General features: G+C 46.9%; 1 protein-coding gene across 2 annotated transcripts in view; it reads right to left on the reverse strand.

Annotated features, from left to right (window-relative positions):
• Positions 1-4,579, reverse strand: part of LOC306716058 (band 4.1-like protein 1) — a 75,279-nt gene extending 70,700 nt beyond the window's left edge. For both annotated transcript variants that reach the window (XM_079186607.1, XM_079186606.1), the window contains exon 1: positions 4,442-4,579. The gene's annotated coding sequence lies outside the window, so the exon portion shown is untranslated. The remainder of the gene's footprint in view (positions 1-4,441) is intronic.
• Between the last annotated feature and the right edge of the window lie 1,421 nt (positions 4,580-6,000).

Genomic DNA, 6,000 nt, shown 5'->3' on the forward strand with positions numbered 1-6,000 from the left:
CGGAGACGAGTGTAGGTATGCAACGGAAGGGAGGAAGGGGGGTGGTATGGAGAATCTGCTGACTCATTGTAATCATCAGGCTGAGCTGCTGCTGCTGCTGCTGCTCAGGGTAAAGCTCTCTGCCTCCCCTTCAGAAGGGCAAAGTACTGCTTCCCATCAACTGAGAAGAGCTACATGACCGAAGGTGGGGAAGCAGAATGGTGAAATAAAACTGCCTCGTGGCACGAAATAGTGTCTCTTTTGTCTTCTTACAACCGACTGCAGACAGAATGATGCAATCTGAGGAAGGCAATGAATCGCCCCGAAGCTGTGTGAGGGAAAACCAAAGCTAAATATAAAGCCCTGATCAGACAGACAGCAACAGCGCTGCAACAGGCTTGTGAAGAGGGCCCTCGACTGAGGGAGGAAGAGGCCGCTGCAAATAACTGTGGACATTGTTGCTGGATAGCCCAACAAAACACTCCGTTAAAGACCACGCAGCGAAACGATATGATGTTCAGGTCCGAGTCGTAGCGGTGCAGCGTCCTGAAGAGGCTTCTACTCCCATAACAGAAAAAAACAAAAAAAAGCAGACACATCCGGTGCGATTACGCTCGCTGGATCCAGCTGCCGTAGTGTCGCGTTATCCTCTTTTGATTATTCCAAACAAAGCTGATTTAAAAAAAGAAAAAAGAAAAGCATGTAAAACAGAGATTTACGTCTAAGATGGCCTGTTAGATAAACACAAAGCTGCAGTGCACGTTACCACTGTAGTACGAAGAAATCCATCAGCCGACAATCAATAACACAGTGCTGCTCATCAGTTTATCAGGTATCAAGTGTTCGTTGGTGTGTAAACAATGTTTGTGTGGTGGGATGGCATTTAGACCGGGAAGGTCTAAAAAATTGAAAAATGGTTTTGAAAAAAGGTTTGAAAAATGCTATTGAGTTGTTGTTAAAGCTTGACTTGTACTAAAGGTCGGGATATTTAAGCCTTTGCTGCATCATTTCTGACCTTTTTTATTATCTATCCGTCCTTAGTCACCCATCTTTATAGTTTTGTAACGCCTCCATTCCCACTCGACAAAAACAAAAACGTAACATCTGGCTTTTGCCTTTGATGGGAAAGGTTACAATCGACATTCATTCCAGATGACTCTGCAGTAATCACGGGTATTTATTGGCTCCAGCTCTGATCAGCAGTGATTGAAAAATGACCCCTCGATGCTAAAATCAACAGAGATTTGGGTAATTATTTTGTTTCATGTACAAAACATGCAATCAATATGCTCTCGTCAAAGCCACCAGACTAACAGTTATTTCACACATTCAAACTGAACAGAAACTAAATAAAACTCATTAAAAATGTCTTTCTTAGGCTTTCCACTGTAACAACAATCACCAACTCTGATTTTGTAAAAGTAAACCCTGAATTCACACAGTTGGATGTGTATATAAGCAGTTATGTGCTCTCCTCAGAACTACCAGACTCCGTTGACCAAATCAGTAATTGTACTTCGCTGCTCTTCAGAAAAAAAACACTTTATTCAAACCCGACAGAACAAAAATGAAACTCATTAATACCGTCTTTGTTAGTCTTTCCACTGATCCAAAAATCCCCAACTCTGGTTTGATAGTTTGAAAGAGACTGAATAAGTAAGACATATTTTTATCTTCCTTGTCACGTCCACAGCGTGCACGCCGAGTTTACTGCGAGTCCCTTGTGTCTGGGAACGCAATTTGAATGACGCTGACTACCATTATCCTTAAAAACAACATCATAAAGAGGCAATGACACAATGAATATGCCATGAATATTAATGAGGGTTGTTTTACTGACAATCCTAAGGATGAAAACTTGAGGGCTAAATATGGATTCAGGTGAAGGTCGGGGTTGTGGTTAGATGTTAGTTGTGATGATACAGTTAGGGTTTGGAACTACCTCACAAGAATATAAGTACGAACGCATGTGTGTGTCCATGAGTGGATTATGACACAATGAGCCCCTGGGCAAACACATGCTTTTTGGCTGCTTTGTGTCTCTTTGCATCTGTTTTGCATCTCTTTGGAGTTGCTTTGGTCTTTTTATGCCTTTTTGCAGACATAGTATGTTTCCTTGTGGTCATTTTGAGTCTCTTCCTGGTTGGTACGTGTCTCTTGGAGTGACATTTTGCCAGTTAAAGGCCAGAGGGTCCCCCGACACGTTGGGCCCCTGGGCCTGACCCTGGCAGCTCCGTCCAATAATCCATCCATGTGTGTGACTCTGTGTGTGTGTGTGTGTGTGTGTGTGTGTGTGTGTGTGATTGCTCACTGGTGTTCAGAAGGCAGGAAGAGACGTGACCAAGCTCACCAGGCTACAAAGAACATGATGAGCCAAAGAACAGTCAGCTGGGCCCAAAGAAATGACAAGCGCATGACACACACACACACACGCACACACACACACACACACACACACAGACACACACGCACACACACAGACACACACACACACAGCTGATGCATGCCTTTGCGTCATCGTTGGTAACATCAGGGTGACCCCTACACAATTATGCAGCGCTCAATGCATGTGCCTGGAGCTACAGCATAAACAAAAGAAACCATGACTCAGGTAAAATGGCCACCTCTTCCTCTGTGATACCGTTTCATACACAGGAGCTGATCTCTTTTTCCCACGGAGGAGTAAGGAAGAAGTGGCAGTTAACTTGGCGAGTGCGAGGAATGACTCGTCTCCGATGAGACACGGAGGAGGAGGGGAGGAGGGCTGCCTCGGCCTCGCTGGATGCTTCATACATGCTCGTTTTGAATTGCAAATGGTGGGAGGCAGCATGCCGGGCTGTGAAATCCCAGCGGAGCCCTCGGGCATCTGAACTACTCACACACAAACACAAACATGTGCACACTAGTAGCGAGACTTTGTGCACTAAGAACTCCCCCCCCAAAAAAAACAGTCACACAGAATCATTGAGTTGGATTCGCTTCGACAGGCCTGAACTCTGTGTGATCGAAATTCAATGTCGTAGCAGTGATGAGCAAACGGTGGAGAAAACTGGCGCTGGGATGAGGTAATGGCTCCCTGGCAGTTAGGAGGGCGAGAGTATGAGGGGATGGGGGGGGGGCATCAGGAGGCTGGCTGACAGAGTGACTTTGCAGGCCTGACACAGCAGACGCAGGAGTGTGTCCGATGTTGACGACAGCAGGTCTGCCGGCCGAGGCCAACGGTGTGTGTGTGTGTGTGCGTGAGGCCTGGAGGGAGAGCGTGACAAAAGTACCATGGACACTGCAGACCCGAACCCGAAGTGAGAAACATGACACAATGAGAGTCGACACTTCATCGAACTTTCCTGGAGATCATAGTCGATGGCAACAAACTGTGTAACTGACTCAATGTAATCGATAGAAATATAGTTGGGGGGGGGGGGGGGGGGGCTACAACCGTAGAGTCCATCCTGAAGGTGTAACCCCCCCCCCCCCCCCCCCCCCAACATGCACTACAGAAAGCATTCCTCGTCAATTGCTGCATGTAATTCACAAAACCCACGAAGAAGCCAGGGGGCCAAAGGTAAGGCCATTTCCATACAGGGGACCTGCCCCGGCACGCAGGCAAAATCACACAGCAGAGCGTTGCTTCACCTCTGCAGCGTTCTCGGCCTCAGGTGCACCGTCTACGCATCACCAACAGACGATCACACCGCCAGTAGGACGAAGAACAACTTTGTTTTACTTGGTGTGGGCAAAACCAGAGGGGTTGTTGACAAGAGAGGGCGTGACAATGGCAGCACTGACTGTGTGTGAGTCCACAGTGTGTGTGTGTGTGTGTGTGTGTGTGTGTGCATCTGTCAAGTGTGGCTTTTGCATAATTAGCGGTAGGTGTGTTGAGAGAACACACAGACATGAAAAGGGCGATATAGCAGATCCAGTTTGTCCTGAGAGCCTGAAACACAAACGGCTCAACTTTTTTTCTTTTTTTTTTAAATAAGGTGTAGAGCATCACGTGTCCTGTAGAGTGCCTGTTCAGATCCTGGAAGTGGTGGTGGTGGTGGTGATGGTGTGGGGGGGGGGGGGGGGGCATCTAGCAGCCTGGTTGGTTTGTTGACTGGGCCAGTACAGGCGCACAAAACGACGCAACAACTTGCCTCTGCTGCTTCATTCCCACAATATTATTCAACCCCCGCGGCGGAGGGACGGCAAGCAAGCGGGCAAAGTCCATGCGCGGTCTTACAATGAACAGCCGCAGCTTGAAATGAATGCATTTGCAATTTCTTGCACCGCAGCAGCAAAAAGCAACCCAAAAAAGAGAGAACACAGCAGAGCACCGTAATCATTGAGGGGGAAAAACGTTAAAGCCCGACATTCAACAAATCGTTTAACACAACCAAGCCTGGGTGTAAAACGACATAGAGCAAACAAGCAAGAGAGAAAGAGAGAGAGAGGAGGGGGGGATATGAATATTCCAACATACCCTCCTGTCAGACAGACATCCAGGGGAGGACCATTGATGGTGGTGCGCACCGGCGGAGGTCAATCTTGCTCCCCTTCGCCGCTCCGTGTTTATTCTCCGGTTACAGGGGCGGGAGGAAAGGGAGTGTGTCGGTGTTTTGCCGGTGAAAAAGCCTAATGAGAGAAGGAGGAGAGAAAGAGGGAGGGACGCTGTCAGATGCAGTGAGGGAGGCGGAGGAGGAGGGGAGGAGGGAGGGAGGGAGCAGTGACACACACGCGCGCACGCGTAGCAGTGTGTGTTCAGGGGGAATGCGTAAAGACGAAAGACTCGAGTGCCATTCCTGCCAAAAAAATAAATACAAATAAATAAATGAAAACAAAAGTCCCTCTCTGTCAACAATACTCCAATCTCAATAAACACGCGGAAACACAAACAACGATGACACAACAACACATTGTTTCCACGTCAGCTGCATTCACGTGTCAGTGATTTATTTTTTATTTTATGGCAGGGGCTTAGATACACACCATTTAAGTGTATTTGGAGAGTTCATTTTTCAGCGTTTCCCCTTCTTGCTTGGGATGACATTTTTTTTTTAAGCACCACATCAAAGGGTTTTGCTGTTATTTCTCGCGGTGTCGTCACAACCCCTTTTGATTTCATCACCGAGGTCCGCTGCTAAGAAACGCACGCGGGGGACTCGACTCTCTCACCTTTGCATACAGAGATGATGGGATTTATTTATTTTTTTGTTCGGCACAAAGGAGAGCGTGCCCTGTTGCGAACAAAAATATAATGGCAACTCGCCCGTGAAAGCAGTAATAGGGAGGTATCAGTTCCCCATTGTGTGTGATAAATGACCAATGTTATATTGTGAAAGGCACGCTGAGTTTAATGTAATTAAACCACTGATTAGGGGGTTGCTGTTGCTGATTGGATTGATCAGTCAGTCCTTTACAAAAGCACGGCCTATAGTGCTGCACTGTGCACCAATAAATCACTGTGTCATGTGGCATCTCCACTGATTCAGCATTGCATTACTATGACACATGGACAGTTTAAAAAAACAATAAAATGATCAAAACTGATGCAGCAGACCACAGATTTGTTCATTCCACACAGGTGTGTTATGCAAGGATAAGATGTGCAGTTCCATTTGGAGCCACAAGACGCTATATACAATGTTTTTCCGCAAGTGCCGAAACTAGCTTTATTGTCCAATCTCGGGTCTTACAACCTTACATAAATGCTAGCTGTCCAGCACGAAAAAAACAGGTATAGGCAAAGTTAGCGGCTGGCTGGTGAACAGCGGAACATTTAGTCGCTAAAGACCCAGATAATAATAGGAGGGCCGAGCAGCATATTTTTGCCCCGAGGCCGCCAAGCAGGTTAATCCAGCCGTGCTTATGTCTCTTTCAGATGTATAGATGGGTGGCAATTCAAACAGTGTCTTAATAAGCTTCCAGTGGCTTATATATATATCCCAGCAGCCCTTATATATATCGCAGCAGCCTCCCAATTACAGCTGCATACTCATAGGTGTTCAGCTGGCCTCTTGTCTGTGAAAAGCCATAGTATTC

Source organism: Pholis gunnellus (genome assembly GCF_910591455.1).
Source record: "Pholis gunnellus genome assembly, chromosome: 3".
In the NCBI taxonomy this organism is placed as follows: domain Eukaryota; kingdom Metazoa; phylum Chordata; class Actinopteri; order Perciformes; family Pholidae; genus Pholis; species Pholis gunnellus.